This window comes from Euprymna scolopes, chromosome 5 (genome assembly GCF_053919585.1).
Source record: "Euprymna scolopes isolate OS-2025 chromosome 5, ASM5391958v1, whole genome shotgun sequence".
Classification (NCBI taxonomy): Eukaryota; Metazoa; Mollusca; class Cephalopoda; order Sepiida; family Sepiolidae; genus Euprymna; species Euprymna scolopes.
This window is the reverse complement of record NC_136486.1, coordinates 25845930-25868420: the sequence shown is the minus strand read 5'-3', so window position 1 is coordinate 25868420 and position 22491 is coordinate 25845930. Positions and strand designations below refer to the sequence as shown.

The 22491-nt window shown below is 32.1% G+C and overlaps 1 protein-coding gene across 1 annotated transcript in view; it reads right to left on the bottom strand.

Annotated features, from left to right (window-relative positions):
- LOC145277088 (uncharacterized) overlaps positions 1 to 19187 on the bottom strand; it is a 75380-nt gene extending 56193 nt beyond the window's left edge. Inside the window, exon 1 of the mRNA XM_080128754.1 lies at positions 18980 to 19187. The gene's annotated coding sequence lies outside the window, so the exon portion shown is untranslated. The remainder of the gene's footprint in view (positions 1 to 18979) is intronic.
- Positions 19188 to 22491: the final 3304 nt, after the last annotated feature.

Sequence of the window (22491 nt, the reverse complement as noted above, 5' to 3'; positions counted from 1 at the left end):
ATAAACATCCGTTTATTTTATAAAGTTTTTAAAAAATCGCGTTGTTATTTGGCTGTGAAGTGTTAAATGTAACACGTTTCTTATTTTATTTTCAAATTTCACTCAATGCCTTTAATGGATAATCCTACTCAGACTATATATATATATATATATATATATATATATATATATATATATATATATATATATATCCTGTATATAATAGAAACCAAATTACCATAGATTTGCATTAACAGATGCCACATACAATCCTATTATATCTAAACTATTACCGACCACCTTATGTAACTCTTGAACACTGTTACATACACATTCAGTCGTGATATCAAAATGTTACGTTTCATCCGTAGAGAACCACCATCACATTCGCGACATTATAAGAGGAAGGGGTCACTACTTTCCTCTTTATATATTTAGTCCTACCACAGCGACCAGTTATCACAGTACAGTGAGATTACACTCTCCATAACTGGATGATAACATATACTTTCTGATTTCCGAATCCAAATAAATAACTTCTCCCCGACATGTTCCGGCGCTTACGATTGGCTGAAACCGGACATTCTCATATTCTAAAATGAAACGAATTCCTACCTTAACGAACACTTCTAAAAATTAACAAACATGGCATCGCCCTCCACAAGAGATACTAACGCTAAAAAGAACAACATTTAAAGGATATTAACTACTCAAAAACCGACATTTACATATTGCTAACCTCATATAACACAGACATTCACAGGTAAAAACTGTCATAATTACGGTCGGATTTTCTTATATCGATTACCTCACTTCTGCCGCTAGCCACAGGACACACTAGCGCGCGCTAAAAAGAAAATAAAAACTATTAGCCGCTCATAAACACACAGTTAACTACTGATAGCCTTACTTCATGGAACTAACGTGCGTAAGGAAAATAATTTATATACAAACACAGTCTTCTCCGTCTATCCTTGCACGTCAGGAAATCTCAAAACAAATTTAAACATATACCTGGTTTACAAAACATGTTCGCCTAAATCTCGAGACCCTGGCCAAATCAGCACTAAAAAATCGTCCACGTCCATCAAACTTAAACATCGAATCGGAAACTCGAAAACAAAATGAAACAAACTTTATATTATGAGAATTTTTTAAGAATTTTAAGGCCATGGCTTTTTATTCGACAGTTCAAATGTTTTTGAGTAGTCACGAAATAACTATTAGAAACAATTAAAATTGCTTTGTTTACAAAAATTAAGCGAAATAGGAAAAGCCTGTGAACTGTCGATTAAAAATTCACGACTTTAAAATTCTTAGCAAATTCTCATTTAATTAAAAGATTGAAAGTTTTGAGAGCTTTTCATTCATTGGCTTTCGGGCCAAAATCATATAATCTTGTTTACTTGTCGTGTTAGTTGACAAATAACGTCATGTTATTTATTTATTTTATTTTCAGTGAATTGTATTCAAGTGCGCACGGGAAAAAATAAAAGAATTAATAATTTTATTTCACTTTAGTAAGAAAGATAATGAATTAGTAATTCGTTCTTACTAAAATAATAACAGGAGAAATACATCTTTTCTGGTAATAATAAAATAAAGTTTGTTTCATTTTGTTTTTGAGTTTCCAATTCGATGTTTAAGTTTGATGGATGTGGACGATTTTTTAGCGATGATTTTGGCCAGGGTATTCCGATATCGACATTTACCCATGCGATATCGCTTTCACCTCTTCAGATAAAAACCTGTCATGAAGAAAAAAAATGGGGAGGGGAGAGTGTTTTGTAAATGTTTTTCCACCTAACAATTTCATAAAAAAAAAAAAAAAGATATCGTGAAGTTTGCATTTAACCTGAATGAAATATCGAAAAATAGCGAGGTGGTAAAAGTACACATTTTTTTTTACAAAGGCTTATCAAGGCCCAGAGACCACTCGAGGATAAGGGTTAAGAGTGTGCAGTAGTCAATTGGACAATATAGTAATCGTTAGTAATGGAAATTCGATAAACTTAAGTGGAACGGCAAATCAAGAACTTGTTTACGTTGGACTTGTAGACAACCATATTGTAGTCAGCTGGAAAGCAGGAAAACGAAAGACAATTCCACAGGAGTGCAGTTCTAAGAAAGAAGCTTTGTTCATGGAATCTACGTTTTCGAACTACCGACACGGTAATATCGCCTCACCTCTTCAAAGAGGGCAAAGTGTTTGGTAACTATTCTGTTCTTCCACCTAACAATTTCATAACAAAAACAAAAAAGATATCGTGAAGCTTGAATTTAACCTGAATAAAATATTTCAAAATAGCGAGGTGGCAGTATCGACCAAACCCCCTCAATAAAAACATGCCATGAAACAAATACATGGGTACTTGTGCTCTTCTTCTCCTTACTGAAATAACAACATTATTATTTTGAAAACCATTCTTAACATGGGGAGGGGAGGGTGTTTGGTAACTATTCTGTGCTTTCACCTAAATTCAATAAAAAAATATATATATATCGTGAAGCAAGCTTAAATTTAACCTGAATAAAAAATTTAGAAATAGCGCGGGGCAAAAGTGCACGGGCAGCATCATTTAAAAATGTAAAGATGTTCGAACTACCGACACAGCGGTACCGACCCTACCCCCTCAAATAAAAACCTGCCATAGAAAATAAACATGGGTACTTGTGCTCTTTTAACCGTGCTGAAATAATAACATTATCATTTTGAAAGCCATTCGTAACATGGGGAGAAGGGGGTGTTTGGTAACTATTCTGTGCTTCCACCTAATAATTTAATATAAAAAAAGAGATCATGAGGTTTGAATTTAACCTATATAAATAACGAAGTTGCAAAGGTGCACAATCAACTAAAACATGTTCACCTTTGTTTATTTTTGTTTTTTGATTTTATCATTTACTAGTAAGGTTGACGGTTACATTTCTTTACACGTACACAAGTTAACATTTGTTGGGGGGGGTAATTAAAACATTACGTCCACCTCCACATTTTTCGTTACAATCACGACTTTTGCCTTTTGCCATTTACTAGATTGATGGTTACATTTGTTTTACATGCGTTTAACATTTGTTTAACATTTTTGCGAGGCTAAATTTTTACATTTCGTCCACCTCCACATTTTTCGTTACAATGATCACTTTTAGATGTTTTCGTCTATTCTGATTACGAAAATCTTGCGCAGACAAGTACTTCTAGAGATATAAACACATGTATTCTGCACTTTAATTTAATGTCTGCCAGATTTGTACTCCCCTGCGCGATACAAAAATCCACTTCTCTCTTATCGATATGTCACAACCATATCAATGGCGGGTGAGTATGCTGCCTACGATTTTCATGGTTAAATTTGGAGGATTTATTTATCTACCACTCCCAAATAAAAAGAGGTGCTTTGCTCCGATATACGTTCTTTATATGGGCATGTAGGGGGTGTCTATTCGAAGGGAAGGTTGGTGGTGCCTATTCCGAAAGCCGTTCTTAACATGGGGAGTTTCTATCAATCTAAACAATTCATATACACTGAGAATCCCTAGATTCTAAATCTGTTTACACTTTCTCTTCTTATTCTAATGGAACATTTTTCCTGATTTTATTATTGCATACGAATTTAAGCATTACCTTATTTGCTTTTTTCAGATTCAAATAGTACCTGCGGGTTATCAACAACCGTAGTTTACTTTTTTGCGGGGGGGGGGGGCTTCCACCGGACAATGCCGGTTAACGAGTCTTGCTAGTATATATATATATATATATATATATATATATATATATATATATATATATAACGCGTCTTCAAAATATTTATTAACCAATTATATACATATATAGCCTACACCTTAAACATACAATTAAACGATACATTTACAACTCGTGCGTTCTTATAAAGCATATTATGAAGCTTCTGGAAAACTAAACACTTTCGCGAACGTAAGCGGCAAAAAAAAAAATGTAATATATATATATATATATATATATATATATATATATATATATATATAACTACTTCATTTACTCATATAAATTTAATATACGAAAGTATAGATTTATGCGTAAACTTTAAGTATTTACTTCAAAAGTGCTCAATACGTAGGTAGAGCTAGTTAGTAATTTATATATATATTTTATAAATTACTATATATATATATATATATATATATATATATGAAATCTTCCAACCAATTAGCGTCGCAGAAATTAACTAAATTCAGGGGGCTGAATCAAAAACTGCATTTTAAGTAGAAAGACTTTTACATAGTAGTGTTACCAATACCGAACCCATTATACATAGTCCTGGAAAGCTATACCGGCTTCCTTCGAATAAGGAAGTTTCTAGGAACATCAAATTCACAAGTGGTCTCCAATCGCATGTATATCCTGGTCAACGGAAAATGGCATACAGCGCCCAGCATTCCCAAATGGTCACTCATCTGGCACTGGCTAGGCTCCACATCACTTCGATAACCTAATGAGAATCGGTGTTTCAATGCAATTATGCCGTATACGTAAGAGCAGAGACTTAGTTGGGTGTGCGTGTAAATTTTATCGAGAGAGAAAAAAGAGCGAGACGGGTGGGAATACGAATAAAATAAAATATTTACTATTATATAAAATATATGTGCACGTCGGGACAAAGGAGAGAGTTAAAATATATCCCCAAATAAGTTTAATGACTTGACAAATTCTTCCTGTCGACAGCCTCCATTCTCTCATGTAGGCCCTCTCTCTTTTTTTCTCCATTTTTCTTAGTTATTTTTATAATCGAATTCAAACAGTTTTATTGTTTGTTTTTGTTTTCCTTTTTATTTGTTTTTTTATTAGTATCGAAATGAAACGATACACCTTCATTTGTTTTTTGGGTTTTATTTTTATTTTGGTTTTATTTATTATGATTTTTTTAACGATGATAAGTGAAATAATTGAAACCAAGTACTGTAGTAATTAATAAAAAAAATATAATAAATGATAAATACACAAAAGAAGTCTCGTTTCATTTCCTCAGGATAGGATTCCCTGTTTTCTTTCTTATATAAATTTCTGCTTCTTAGTAAAACATAGAGACGAACTATATTTAGTCACGGTCGGTAAGTAACTAGTCAATATTACCAGTTTCAACGGCTAACTGGACAGGAGTGTTTTCACCCCTCTCCATCCGGGCTACCTACTGCGTCTATTTTTTAATTACTTTTTTTTTTACGGCCGGATGTTGCTCATTACCCTTACTACACCTCCTCTCTCCACCCGTTCTTGAAATTCCAATAGCCGTTCTTACCATAAGGAGTTGGGGGTGTCTATTCCGAAAGCCGTTCGCAGCATGAGGAGGTTGGGAAGCAAGAACAACAACAACAACAACAACAACAACAACAACAACAACAGTACTTTAATTTTTTTCGAAGAGGAGGGGTCACGCTTCCATCGGGCAATGCCGATAAGCAGGTACTTCTAGTAGTTAAATATTTAGAAATTTACTAGCAGGGTGCCCAGCATTGCCCGGTCGTAAAATACGCTTAAATATGATATTTTGCTTAAAACACATAATCTTTCGCGTGGGTTTAAAGACCTATATATAAAGTTTCATGTCTGTAGACCAAAATCTCTAGGAGGAGTTTAGTAGTCAAAATTTTTTAAACAAAAATATATACGTATACATAAATATATACGGAAAGAGTTTTGTGTTAACTATAACGTTTTTACGCAAATATTACGCAAGTATAACTCATGTAGAATATCTGCATGAATATAATTACACGTAATAGTTAACTAAAGACGATCATCTCATAAGAAACCCGAAAAAACTAATAGAAATTAATTAAAATGAATGTTTAAAAGAATATGCAAATTAGCTAATACTTTTGCTAGTGAATGCAACTCCGCGACCCATATATAAAAAAGTTGTATTTTCTTTTTAAATAAAAAGAAAACAGGGGTTTTAATACAAATATCAATACACAAAAAAGTATAGAAATATAGAAGATAAAGAATCGGAATCGGAAGATATATTGGAATCGCTCCATCACTAGGGCATATATATATATATATATATATATATATATATATATTAAACAAAAATAAATTTAAAAATTCAATATATTAAATACTAATATTTATCCTCATTTATTTTTTGTTTGATATATATATATATATATATATATATATATATATATATATATATATATATATATATATATATATATATATAGTCTTTGAAGTTTTTAACCTTTAAAACTATACAAAAAATATAATTTTTTATCATTCGTTAGAAAACCATCTCGTCAGTAAGTCATTCAATCACCTGCAATCACTGGATCAGACGGCTCTAGAATTTATCATAGCACTAATAATTTTATTTTTTTAAAGGATCATCAGTTGCTTTCCATGAAACACTGTTTCGGGGATTTAAAAACAAAACAGCATATTACATCATGGCTCCCCAGCAGTGTTGATCAAACACCACCTCCCTTAATCTTAGGAAGAAGACATGTTACAAATATTTAATCTAATTTCCTATTCTTAATTGCATTATCTAACCTTTTCATGCTATAAAAATGAATTTCTTACCTGTTTCCAAATTTTAAAATGGATATATTTTTTAATTTACCAGTCTTGTATTTATAAGATTAGGATTAATCGATTTGACTATTTATCGCCCCCACTATGATTAGTGTTTTGTATATTTACATTCTTATTTATTGAAAATTAAATATATAAAGGTTAAAAATATTTATACATATATACATTTTTTTAATGTAATTATAAATACATTTTATACATTACTAGTATAATTTTGGATTTCCTTTATTAATATATTCTGATTAATCTTAAACGATTCAAAAGCATCAGGAAAACGAAAAAATGCTTTCTTTAACTGTTAAAATATTTTAGTTTTATCCCACCTTGTTTTATCATCCTTATTACAAAACTAGAAACTGGGGGTATAAAATCTATTAATTTTAAAGTAACGCGAGCTATTCTCAAAAACTCAGACATAATGGTTCCATAAAACATAAAAACAGGGCAGGTACTATCTTTATGGGGCATACGTACTATTTGGAAGGGGAAAGCGTTTCTTTTATCAAATATTTTATAAAGAAACCTCCCATCCTCAATTTTTATATCTAAATCCAGAAATGTAGCCTGTTGTCATAGAGTTCACAATTTAATTCTAATTCATCTGGATATATAAGATGCTTATCTTTTTTCGAATTCATCATTATCGTTTATACATATAAGGTAATCTATAAATCTCCTACACCCATGAAAATTATGTTTTAGATATATCAGTTTTTATTAGTGATAACATATACTCGAGTCTATGTAAATAAAAATTTGCCCAAAATGGTGCAGGATCCAATCCCATTGGGATACCTATCGTTTGGAGTAATATTTTATTCCCTATTTGAAAATAGCATTCTTTAATAAAATGACTTATAAGTATTTTTAAAATACCTTTAGAAACACTCGTTTTGCTATTTTTATTTTTACACCAGAAAGCTTTAGAGTTAGAAAAGTCTATATATTTACCTTTGCCACCTTCAAAAGCTAAATCTACAGTATCATTTAATCCTTTTATAAGTTTTTCGTGCGGAATTTTAGTATATAGCGTACTAAAATCATAAGTAGCTATAGATTTTGCTTTTATTCCGGAATTTATTTTATCTAATTTTTCTTTCACTAGTTGGGAATTATTTACTACCCAAAATAGATTTATATTACTATAGAATTTTCTTTTCATGTGAAAATTATTTATTTGATTTATAATTAATTTAAATATTTTAGATATAGCTTTACTTAAAGGTTTAGTAATGCACGTCTTTGATTCTACAATAAATCTAGCACTAACTGGATTCTTGTGCATTTTAGGTATCCAATACATACATGGAAGATTTTTGTTGTTTTTTTTTCATCTAACTTTAATCCTACTTTTTCACTAATAATACTATTATTCATAATAATGCTATCTAAATTAATATTACTAAATTTATAGGTATCTGAAACGTTACCTATAATTCCTACTTCTATCAATAAACGTTGTATATAATATTTTTTACATATAAAAGCTATATCATTTGCCGTTTTATCAATCGGAACTATTACAAACTTGTCTTGAAGTATTTTAAGTTCCTCCAGTATTTCTGAATTTTTAAAAGAGGATTGCGTTTTCTCGAGTGTTTAAATTTTTTTTATATGTTTAACCTTTTCATTTACGCATTCAAGTATACTATTTTTCCATGCTTCAAACGTAGACTGTGCTAATTTATATTTCTTTACCATAGCTAAACTAAAACCTTCTAGTGTTTTAGTTACTTCTTTAACGCATTTAGTGTAATTTAGGCTCTCTATAATTCGGACCCTTACTAAGGAGTTTCCTTAATTTAGAATTATTTACTATCTTTAAATCTCCTGTAATTACACGTTTTAACTCATTATTACAGAAAGGAGAGGAATTGAATTCACATTCTGGAATATTTATAATATTATCATTTATATTCATATGTTCTGCCGTTTTTTTATAATCGAAAACCTTATTGCGTATTGTTGGCCCTAGTTTATATGTAACTATTGGTTTTTGATCTTTTATCTGTAACCCGTTAGGTAGTAATTGTATTTTTGTTTGTTTATTAAATATTTTAGGTAAATTTACATCATCAAAACCTTTATTTTCATACACAACTACACAAACATTTCTAAATTTCTTTTTTATACCGTCTTCAGGTGACTTATATAATTTAGTGTCGATTATATCGAGAATATAACCATACCATTGAATGAAATAGTCCTTCTTATATATCGTATCCGGTTGTAATAATATTTTCGATGCTATTTCCTTCAAAACCTTTTGTTTGATTAAGAAGTTTTTTTAAATAATTGAACGACTCAGAAATTTGATTAATAATAATATCTTTAATTTTACTAAAAAAAAAGTCCTCGCATGAAATAGCCGATTCTCTATTATTTCTATTAACATAAGTTCTATCTCTAATACCGTAGCGAGGCAAAACTGGATATAATCTACCTATAATTTCAGAATCTTGTAGGTTATTTTTTTAACTTTAATATTCAACCCATATGCGTAAATTTCTCGCATTTCTTTTAATTATTTCGTCTTCCTTATCCTGGCGCATCCTTAGGATATCGTTATCTACATTACCTAGACTATTATATCCATCACATTTAAATTTTTCAATTATTTGTACGGAAAAAGACGACTGACTACAGGTTTCTTTAAAATGTTTAACAACATGAATACATCCCTTAGTGCTAGTCCTATGCAAATTCATGCGTTTATTTAGAGGCATTACAGTTTCTCCTACGTATTGTAAATTACAGTTTTTACAGGAAAACAGGTAGACTAAATTTTGGGACCTACATAACAAATCTTCTTTAGAATGATTTATAACAGAATAAATTTTATTAGTCACATTTTACTTATATTCATTCGATGTTATAAGAATATTACAAGTTTTACATAAGGGTGCTCCACAAGGAGCAACCTTAAAATTATTTTCGGACGAACAAGTCCCATTTACCACTTCGAAAGAAGGAGTTCCTACTTCTATATTACTCATGACAACGACTTGACCCTGTCGAGATATATCCGACCTCCTTGGGTGGTAAGCCCTAGGGGAACTCACTATTTCTGAGGACTGCCAAGACCTAGCTTGCAATCTAGTTTTAGTGACCATATTTAAAGTTATTTTATGATTATTTTTGTATTTTATCAGAAAAAAAACTTTCGTACCTTTGGTACCAGAAAAGTATCCAAATGAGAGGAAGGGAACCTAGCCATACATATTCAAATACTCAATATATAGTCTTTGAAGTTTTTAACCTTTAAAACTATACAAAAAATCAAATGTTCGAAATCAGATAAAATCTAAAATGAAACCAGTTTTTCATAAATATTGTTACTTTATGCTTTCGAAACGTTAATGACACGTGGAGAGGTAATAACACACTCGTAAAAACGTTTGATGCTTTAGAGTTCGTTTTCTGCTCAGTTTTTAAATCTATAAAAACGTTATGGATATTATGAATGTGCTTTTAACGATCAGACATCTCAAGATATAAGCATATATATATATATATATATATATATATATATATATATATGTGCTTATACTCTTGGTAGAATTTTTCAGTAACTCATAACAACAACACAATATGTCATTCCAAAGAGTGCTCAATGCATGAAACAGAGCAATATATTGATTGTTGGAGAGCTATTGGCTACACATTAGCAAACGTGTTTCAATGACCCCCTAGCAGGGAAAAAAAAGGTGGACGGTTTTTGGCCTGATGAGGTGATTTTCCCTGCTAGGGGGTCATTGAAACACGTTTGCTAATGTGTAGCCAATAGCTCTCCAACAATCAATCAATCAATCAATCAATATATATATATATATATATATATATATATATATATATATATATATATATATATATATATATATATATATATATACTGTGTATCCCAAAAGTGAGTACACCCCTCACATGTCTGCAGCTGTTTAAGTATATCTCTTCATGGGAAAACACTGAAGAAATGACACTTTGATACAGAGAAAAATAGCCTGTCTAACATAGCAGAGTTAATTTATTTTCCCCACAAAATAACTCATAAAAATTTAAACTCCTTCCAACAAAAGTGAGTACACACCATTAGGGAAAGTTGTCAGTAGTAACGTACACTGTGTCAGCTATCAATATCTCCTACTTGAGGATCCCTCAACCGATATTCTATTGGGTTCAAGTCTGGAGACATGCTTAGCCAGTCCATCACCTTTACCCTCAGCCTCTTCAGTAAAGCAGTGGTTGTCTTGGATGTTTGTTTTGGGTCATTGTCATGCTGGAACACTGCTCTCCGATCCAATTTCTGGGGGAGGGGATCATACTCTACTACATTATTTCACAATACATGTTGGAGTTCATGTTTCTCTCAATGAAATGTAACTTTCCAGCATCTTCAGCACTCACATAGCCCCAAGCCCTGACATTCCCTCTATCATGATTGACTGTAGGCACGACTCACTTATCATTTTACTCCTCATCTGGTCGCGGCCACACATGTTTAAAGCCATTGACACCAAACAAATGAATCTTCATCTTATCAGACCATAGGATATGATTCCAGTAATCCATGTACTTTGTTGACATGTCTTCAGCAAACTGTTCACAGCTTTCTTGTGTATCGTCTTCAGAAGAGGCTTTCCCCTGGGTTGACAGCCATGCACACCAATTTGATGTAGAGTGCGGTGTATGGTACGAGTACTAACAATATTACTTCCCACTTCTTCAATCTTCAACCAAATGTCATGTTAAGAACGGCTTTCGGAATAAACAGGCTTTCGGAATAGACACTACCAACCTCCCAACTTCTAATAGTCGTAAAGGTATAAAAAGCGTCATATAAAAAAAATTAATGGAGGTGGACCTAATGTAAAAATTTATTCCCCACCCCCTAAAAAAGTATAATGTGATTGAAGCGTAGTTAATCAGCAAAAAAATGTAAAAGTAAATCTAATTGGAATAACAATAAAAAATTAAATAAATTTAAAAACTAGTTTCAAATTTAAAATCTAAGTTTCGCTCTCCTTTGGGATCATCAGTTGAATATATCTGGACTCAGGTGGCAAGGTGCTCGCCTCACTGCAGGTGATTTTAGTTTCAGATCCTGAGTTCAAATATGTTCAGCTGATGAGCCCAAACGAAGGTGAAACTAGAGTCTTTGACTTCTGATCTGCGCCTTCATAGTTTTTGCGAATTGCGGCATTGTTTGATTGTGGAAATAATTAGATCACACACACACACACACACATATATATATATATATATATATATATATATATATATATATATATATATATTATATAAATTTTAGTCATTCAATAAATTTTAAAATCTATGACGTGAAATGGTTAAATTTCAAATCAAAAGATGTTTTATTATTCTATGTAAGCAAAGAATACATTTGAAATATTATAACTCCTTATCCTATAGGATTTCGATGTCTACCATCTCTTCAGAGGAGAAAATATTAGCAAATAATTATAATGGTTTAAACCTTATTTGTTAAAGTCAGTGAGACATGGAAAATCACGATTAAAAGTTTTTTTTTAAGTATCTAAATATCATAGAGTAAGGGAAGTTAATGAGAATAATACACATCCAAATTGCATGGTAAAATTCGAAGTGAATGTCTTTGATAGTAGTGTGGTAAAATGATCCAATCTGTATTTTTAGTTATCCACATCACAAGGTAATAGTCCGAAGTAGGCATTTTCATGGAGAAATTTTCTTTGCTTATATAATGAATCCGGTAAAAAAATTTCTATCTTGTATATCAAGCAATTTTTATTTAGATGGGATAGTACTTATAGAATATTACTGCCAATAATATTTTTTAAGACATAATCACAGGTTTCCATACCAGTTGATTGTTAGGTAATTTTATTCTGAAGAATATATATATATATATATATATATATATATATATATATATATATATATATATATATATATATATATATATAGAGAGAGAGAGAGAGAGAGAGATAGAGAGAGATAGATATCCTTTTGTATATATATATATCCTTTTGTAATTTGCACACGCTCTCTCTCTCTCTCTCTCTCTCTCTCTCTTGGTTGGTAATTTTTGTTCTCTCTCGCTTTCTATTTGTCAATTTATCTCTCTCTTACTCGTTCTCTCGCTGTATCGGTCGTTTCAGTTTTTATTATGTCGAAGGCATATAAATAAACATTTCACAGCTGAATATTATCTACTGAGAGAGAGAGAGAGAGAGAGAGAGAGAGAGAGAGAGTGTGTGTGTGTGTGTGCGAATATGCAGAGCATGCCGGAAAATATCAACACCCCAGTTAGTAGTATATTTATCTCTCTATCTCTATCCCTTTCTATCTCTCTCTCACCTCTCTCTCACCTCTCTCTCTCTCTCTATCTCTCTCTCTATCTCTGTCTTTCGTTCGTAACTTTTTTTTTTCATAATTCGTAATATGAAGCAGCAAATTTCGCATAGGAGAAAATAGGTATCATTGGCACGCCATGTTAGATTCGGGAAATAGTGTTAACATTCTAATACCGTTAATCTGGAATATAAGAATGTTCCTAGTTCAGCCAATCAGATTAAGCGGAATTAGTGTGGGGAGACAGTATTATATATAGATCGGAGAAGGGAATTGATATGTTATTTCTGTGATTTTGCAAACCAGCTTATAAGGGCGCAACACAATATCTGCCCAATGCGTATATTTCCTTTCAGTATAGAGAGGTGGCGGTAGGATTACTTTAGAAATAGAAGGGAAAATCGGAACTGCTTCCTTTGTAGATGTTGCGATCGTGATGTTGTTTCGTTTATAGATGTAATCGTGATGTTTCTTCTCGGATGAAATGTCGGATTTTATAACAAGTAAATGTGTCTATAATGAAATTCTAAAGTTACATAAGATTGTGGCTAATAGTCTACACATAATAAATTTGCTGCAAATCTAAGATAATTTGGTCCTGAGGGGAATTTCTGTAATCATTTTATTATATAGTAGATAAAACAAAAACAATTTCAGAAGTTATCAATGAAAAGAAAACTCAGGATGAATCCAGAGCTCTATTGAAAGCACTCAATAAAATTAAGGGAGATTCCAGACAACTACTAAAACTAAGCTTCTAACATATAACCCATACTAGATAAAAAAAAGAAAAAACATTTTAAAGTAGGTGGTGAAAAGGGTTTTTTGGACAAATAAGGGGACTATATCCCTTATAACTGTGCAAATGTAATAAATGACAATATATTCCAAAAAGTTTTCAATGAAAATCACTCATTGAAAAAAAAATATTAAAAAATTGAAAATACATTTTGATACATTTTTATACGCTAAAATATTTTGATACGTTTGTATACAATCTTACTATACAAAAAAAAAACTTAAAGCTCTGTAAATGTTTAATGTTTTTTAAATTATATTTTGCTATATTTATATTCAAACTTACCGTAAAAACAAAAGCAAGTGAAGCATACATGGCCCCCCGTGAGTGCACAGTGAACGAGGCATAAAAAATTACCACCCCCATTTAGCCCCAAAAGCTCCCAGGTGATGTCAAATCCTAGTGAAAATAAACAAATGGTGCAGTTTCAGGCTTTAACATCTGTAAATTTGAGTTCTGCATCATGCAAAAAAAGAAATAACTAATTCAATCATTTACACCCACCCCCGATTTAGCCCCAAAAGTCCCGAAGGCCTTAACATATTTAAATTTGAGTTCAGCACCATGCAAAACTGCTAAATAGACATACACAGAAAAATTGGGACAAATATGGTAAAATAGTCCCAAAAATTGAGTGTTTTTATTTGCCCTAAAAGAACCCCTGGGGTACACCCAAGAGTTATCGCGAAGTATAGACAAACAAAATTATATAGAAATCAGTTATTTGCAACTTTTCAGAAAGTTTTGTAGCAGCCAAAACTTGCTACAAACACAGGCAGGAGCTAATTCTCGTGGCTCGAGATTTAAAATCCATTTTCTCCCTGGCTTACCCAATCACAAACCAGCTCTCAATCACGTGACCGAGTACATAAAAGGCGAAATCTGAAACTCTTACTCCTCTTTCTCACTGGCTTCAGCTGGCAGCAGACATAAGCCTGGGCCTTTGGCCCCAGGCCCAACGTTAGTACAACAGATTAACATGGCGACCTTCTAACTCCAATTTGTTTCCACGTGCGGTACCTAAACGAGCATTCTTTATCATGCTGTAGAACTGCCTTTGTCGATACACCGACACACACACACACACGCACGCACGCACACACACACACACACACACACACACACACACACACACACACACACACACACACTACAACAGTTAAATACACTGAAGACTTTGCTCTTTCTTTCTCCGTTAACCAGCCTTCTTCCTCCCAACGACTGCTAACTGCAAGCACGTGTTGACTGAACTGTTCTCTCCTCAACAAGCCGGCAATATATTAATTCTATCTTTACACAAGAACACTTCAACCTACTAACCCGTTCCTGTCTTCTACTAATGCTACTAACGAGGATGACAAATAAAGTTGCTTTTGAATATAGAATGAAACTCCAGTTCGTTATCTTTTATTCTATAGTTTTATAAAAACCCAAGGCATCAATTTTTTTTTTAAATCCGTTCTGTTACTTTTTTTTTACTCATATCATGTTTAATGTTTGTGCAAAATTTAAAAATATTCCAAGAGAATAGTGTGGACAGACGAACGGACGAACGAACGAACGGAGAAGGGTGAATTTACAGGTCCACCCTCCTTTTGCCGGGGGACCCCCCCAAAAATCTAAAAACAATCTATAAATGTTTCATGATTTTATCATATTTATTTTCAGTTATAAATCCCTCATTAAAAAGCGATAATATTAAAACATCAAAATTATATTTTGATACATTTTTATACAATAAATGTTTCGATTTTCATATATTTTTGTGTTATTTATTTCGTTATTTTATATTTTTTTTGTTATCAGAGAAGCTTGTTTATATTTGAGGTTCACAGAACGGCCGATAGAGGTCGTTTCTCATTCAAAGAACAGGTGTCGATAATTCGTACCCGTTGCTGGCATGCTGCTGATCTGCAGAAGTGCCGAGAATTTTTATTATTTACATTTCTATAAATGGTGTCTTTTTGACATTTATGATATTGATATTTATGGGTGCTCGGTAATAATGGCACCGGTAAAAATGGCATCGGAAAAATAACACGGTAGAAATGGCATTGTAAAAATGGCACCGGTAAAAATGGCAACTGTGAATAAATAGGTAAAAATGGCACTTTGACAACAGTAAAAGCACAGCCGTTCGAGAAGCTTACTAAAATTAAAATATGGCGTCACTAACAGACATCATTGCGTCCGATGTCAAGTTCATTTATTGCATAGGCCATTTCAGGCATGTAAGCTCGAAAATTACAAGAGAGAGAAAATCATTAAACGAACGTTAAATAAACCATTTATTTGCTTTCTTATACAAAGTTTAAAACACCCTACCCACTATAAGAATCCCCTTCGTCAAAACATCAACAAAATTACACTTTCTCGAGTTCTTTTTACCATTAAACACACTACATGTGTATTGGTGATGTTTCAAACCGTCGCATTTCATATATATTCATATATTGAAAAGTTTGGCTCCAAGATTTTTGCGTTTTTATTTTAAGATTTCTCTGATAAAAGAACAAACAATCACAATTTTATCGCGACTACGACGACGACTACGACGACGACTACGACGACGACTACGACTACGACTACGACGACGACTACGACTACGACGACGACGACTACGACGACGACTACGACGACGACTACGACTACGACGACGACGACTACGACGACGACTACGACTACGACGACGACGACTACCACTACGACGACTTCGTCAAAACCTCAACAAAATTACAGTTTCTCGAATTTTTTTCACTATCAAACACACTAAGTGTACATTAGTGCTGTTTAAAACTGTCGCATTTTATGCATTTGAAGAGTTAAGCTTCCAAATATTTTCGTCTTTTGTATCAATATTTCTCCTAAAAAATAAAAAAAAAAATAACAGAAAACAATTAACAAACTGCGGAAGTGTAATTTGTAAATTATTTTCTCTTTTCCATGCGATTTTACGATATTTTATATGCTCTCTCTCTCTCTCTCTCTCTCTCTCTCTCTCTCTCTCTCTCTCTCTCTCTCTCTCTCTCTCTATCGTATTATAATACTGAATACCGCATCTACAATTGTCGCAAAAAAATAAAACGTTTTGCTTTCCGACGTCCAGCCAAACAACGCACGTGCGCACTTGGTTTGACTCATGGCAAGACTATTTATCAGCGACAATTTTACATGTGTTATTCGTTTACAGATTACCAGAAAAGTTATAAATGTTGCCAAATTAGGAGGAATGTGAAAGGCGGCGAGAAACAACTAATTTAAATTTTTTTTTTAACCTTGAACATTACCTACATTCATGGTAAATAGAGAGTTGAGAATGTTAACTCGTGACTAAATTGAAGAGGTTAGCTCCTGCATATTTGCGTTTTTTATTATTATGCCGATGTAGAAAAAATACGGAAGTCTAATATGGCTATATTGAACATGTTAACTCGTGACTAAATTGAAGAGGTTAGCTCCCAAACAATTGCGTTTTTTTAAAAATTATTATACGGAAAAAGAAACAAATATAAAAGTTTATTGAACTAAATAAAACGAACTTATTTGTTGCCTTCAATTTTATTTCTACAACATATTTCTTTTTATAACATTCCGTATTTTTTCCGGAACAAATCATAACATAAAAGACGCTATTATTTGGAAGCTAAACACTTCAATATATAAATATATCTATATGAAATGCGTCGGTACTTCGCCACCTACTTTTATTTTGGCCACGGGCGCCAGTGCCCGCTATTTCATGGACCTAAGTGTCCCCCACTAACAACCGTAGTTTAATTGTTTTTTTTTTTCTTTTTTCTTTTCAGGTGGGCTGGAAGCCATGCTTCCACTGGGCAACGCCGGTACACGAGTCCTGCTATTAATAAATAAATAAATAAATAAAATTTGCATGAATTAATACATAATATTTATCCGTATTTTACAACCGGACCTGCTAGCATATATAAAAAAGTGACCTTATCGATGTGTGTGCAATGTATCTCTACCAAACTTCTCCCTGAATATTTGGTCTACAACGTTATGTATAGAGTATTTGGACATCGGGAAAACGTTCGATTTGGTTTTAGCCTGTAAAAATAGATACTCAGAGGTCAAAACCGGAAATTATGCAATGTCCGTTGCAATGTCCGTTGCAATGTCCGTTACAATGTCCGTTGCAATGCCCGTTACAATGTCCGTTTCAATGTCCATTACAATGTCCGTTGCAATGTCCGTTACAATGTCCCTTGCAATGTCCGTTACAGAAACCGTTTAGTTGTTGTTGAAGTCTGAGCTGTATTTTGTGTTTGATATTTTTCTACAAAAATGCGTTGTCATAGCCACACTATTTCTCATACTGATCGAATACTAATTGAATATTAATCGAATATGGATTAAATATTGTTGTATTAAAATACCAAACGAGAATCGTCAACAGCAAAGGCGTGCCATGTGGATGCTGGGCTCTATGCAATCAACCATAGTGACAAACTCGACCGAATACATAACCTCCTTGGCTGGGGGAAAAAAGTTATCGTCCGGCTCTTTCAATGCTTGAATTTAAATTTGAATATCTTTTAATCTTGAATATCTTTACTTTTCTCCCCCCCCCCAAAAAAAAGTCTATTGTCGCTCTTACATTTTTTGCAGGAAAGGTGGAGTGGTTAAGGTTAGGGTTAAGGTTAGGATTCGGGTGAAAAGGGTTGAAACAAATGTTTCCAAATCTCTTGTCAACAAAATAATAATGTATTCATAATTTCTTAAAGATTTAAAAATGTATATATATTTATATATATATATATATATATATATATATATATATATATATATATATATATATATATATATATATATATATATATATATATATTGTCTAATTAATTTATTTTGAGTGTGGCGAATTTGGTCAGTTTTCAAATTTTCTCACGTCGCCAAAGCCAACAGAGTTTAAGCAATATCTTAAATGTTTTTTTTTCCTTGTTGACTGAGGTATATTGCTAGTCCTAAGCAGTCCTTAGAAGTTCATCGTCCCGGGCTTTGTCTTCTCTCTTTGAGAATGGGTTAATTTTTTTATGGAAATTACTTCGGACAAGGCATAAAACCACTTGATGAAAGGAGCAAAGAAAAATACTACTTAAAGTCAAAAACTAGCCACCGACAAGTTTTATAGATTCCAACCCAGAAAACAGCAATTCTTCCCCCTTCGTCAGAAACTTCGCTCATGGACTAAAAAACAAAATAAGGGAAGTGAGGGTTAGGATGCCGCCGAAAAGTTAACACACGGTTCACTTTCTACTCACCTTATTGCTAATCGCCTGAAGCGCTCCTGTCGGGGAATGCCGACGGGGATTCTCAGACATTCTTTTTTTTTTTTTTGCGAGTCAGAGGGTCCTTCCTCTGTTGACTAATCAATCCCACTTTCCAAACTTTGTGTCACATCATCCCGTCGTGTGAGGTAGATATATAACTTTCAAAATGTTCTGTCTGCGACATTTGTAGACGCATTATCAATAGCTGAGTTTAAAATTAACGTAACTTTGTGTAAATTAACCGATTTTTTTTTGTTTTCGCTAATCGAGTCAATTGTAATAAAGAACCTATTAATCCCGTGTTATTATTTTTTTTTTCACATTATTTAGTTCAAAAGATTAATTAGTTGTGATTACAGAATCAGATTTCAAAATAAAAATAAAACGACTTGTTATATAACGGATTAATGTCGCTCAAAAATGATCGGTTTACGGCGACATTAAAATTGTCTCGTTATTTGTAATTTCTCAACTGAAATATTTAATCGGATTCACCGATTTTTTTTTTTTTTTTTTTGTCAGTTTTTTAAATCTTCTCCTTATACATTGTTTATTCGATTTTGGGAAGTTTTTATCTGGTGTCATTTGCAAAGCGCATTATAGAAACGAACGAGAGAAACATGATCTTTCGCGCGTTTTTTATTCGTTATTTTTATTTATTTATTTAGTTAGTTAGTTGTCTATTCATTTATTTTGTCTACGCTTTTGCTATTTGTGCACGACAAATTAAGGCACGACAAATAATCCCTGTTGATTCTCTGTTCATGTGATAATTAGGCACGACAACTTAAGACACAACAAATTGTTCCTGTTGATTCTTGTGATATTTAGGCATGGAAAATTAAGACACTTTACATGCTCTGGCAAAAGCCACAAAAGCAAAGTGACGAAATTGTGGGGGTCGTTAGCAAAGTTCATTTTTAGGAAATCCTACATAAAGAAAGTGAAACCAGAAAGGAGTATAGAAAGGAGTACATAATAGACCCAGGAAGTAATTAAACCCAATTTTATTAATCTAATATATAAAAGGTTATATGTCTGTCTGTATGTCTGTCTGTCTTTATCCATATTTTCAAACTCTATCTCCCCCGGAACTTATAGTCGCAGAGCAGCAATAAGGGTCTCAACTGATTGGAATTTTACGGACATTCTTTTATGGGTCTTTAGCCGATTAAAATAGTTTTTAAAGGATTAAAAAGGGGTTCAAAATCGAAAAAATAGTTATACATTTTGTATATTCATCTTAAATTATTTAAAATTTTTAATTTTTAATTAGTTCGTGCGTGTCATATTTGTACAGTGGTAACGTTACCAGCTTTGAATGTTACAGTTTCGGTTTCGAATCTAAATGTTGACACCCAAATACTTTTTATTTTATTTTTGAAATCACGACTCTATAATAATACTACACTGTCCGTGACCCGTTTGCTCAGTATACGTTATAGCTAGCTATGGAATAGTGAGTATACAGAATTAATGTATAAACGCGCAAAAATATGAATACGCGCGCACGCGAAAACAAACGTGGCGACCAGTGAACACAATACGCAATTTCGCATGCACGTGCAAAAATTGAATGCACATAACATGCGCACGTAAACAAACATAGCCACCAGTGAAAACAATACGGAATATATTTGATAATAAATATCTTAACATACATTATTGCTCTTAGCTTAAATGAAAGATCTATTATATAAGAAAAAAATTATTACAAATTATTAAAAAATATTTTTTAAAAATTATAAAAAATTAATTAAAATTTAATTGAATTAAAATCAATTTTAAAAATTAAATTAAAATTAATTTTTAAAAAATTATTAAAAATTAATTAAAATTTAATTAAATTAAAATTAATTAAAAATTATTAAAAATTATTAAAAAATATTTTTTTAAAAATTGAAAAAAAAAAAACGAAAACAAAAAATACAGTGAGAGAGTGTGCATTGTATAGTTTCACCCAAGTTTTTTGTGCGCCTGTGTATGTTAACAGCCTTAAAATATCAGGAAATAATAATTAACTGATTAAGTATATATATATATATATATATATATATATATATATATATATATATATATATATATATATATATAATGAGACCTTTTCAAAACAAATCTTTAAAAACGTGAAAACTCCCTCCACACACACACACACACACACACACACACACACACACACACACACACACACACACACACACACACACGTTTCTACATATTTTTAAAATGTTTGGAACTTATGACACCGCCCCCATTCTATTTCCCTTTTTTGCCCAACCCTTGCCATCAAACTTGAAAAAATGCTAACGATTATATGTCTCGCTACGTCGCCAAGAAGTGGGGTTTAATTTTACATTTATTTATATAGGGAAGTGATCTCAACACTAAAATTAATTTAATTTTTAATTATTAAAAAAAACAACTTCTTCTTTTATATTAGATTAAAGGGCGTTCAAACGTATTAGGCACAAAAAGTAGATTTTAATTTCTTTTTAAGAGGTAAACTACGCTGGGTTGTGTCGTAAAAAAAAATAGTTTTTTAAGTATGTAAATTGATTAAGTAGTTTTCTTTTTATATTAGAAAAACATATTTGCTTTGTTTGTTTTTTGTTTTGTTTTATTTTTTAAACAATTCCAACTTGCAATAAAAACTGCAAATAAAATAATAGTAAATAAATAATTTTGGACACGAAAAACTTATTTTCTTTAAATCAAGTTCTAGTTTTAATCACGCAGAACTTGGGTACAGAAAATATTTTTTAAAATATGTAGGTGCACCTGAACAATCGGCACCCTACTTACAATTTTTTGTCTTTTTTCAATTATTTCTGTGGACTATTGGGCACCAGGCTATCAGATTATAAAATAATGGAAAGAAATCAATATTCAAAGATTGTGAAGGAGATTCAGTTGCACATACAACGTTCTAGTAAATCGATCCCCAATTTTCAGAACCGATTTACAACCCCGATTTGACGTTGGCTCCTTCAGCCCCTCCCCCGCCATTATTATTTTATTTATTTTTTTTTTTTTACGACTTTTCACTTTGAGAAAAGTTTGGTCTGCTCCTCCTTCGTCATTATTTTTATTTAGTCTACCCGTTGGCCTTTAAAGGGTAAGATGAAAGACGTTCAAAATAAAAAGTGATCTTGAGATTATATTGTCTTTTATTGTCTTGAGAAAACATTTTTATGTGACGAGTGAAAAAAATAAAACTCAGGAAGCCCCCAGAGCACTACTGCAAGTACTAATTACAATTAAGGAGACCATACTGAAGGCACTACTAAAACCAAGTTCCTGCCTCCCCCCTCCTTGAAGAGAAAATATTTTTAAGTAAGGCCTAAAAAAATAAATTGTCAGAATCCATAAGAGTGCTACTAAAAGCGCTAAATATAGTTATAAATATGATTATGGTTATTTGAATCAGTTTTTTTTTAATTCAACGTGGTTAAATTACATTTATTTGTAAGGAAAACACGTTAAAATAAGTTAAAACAGAAAAA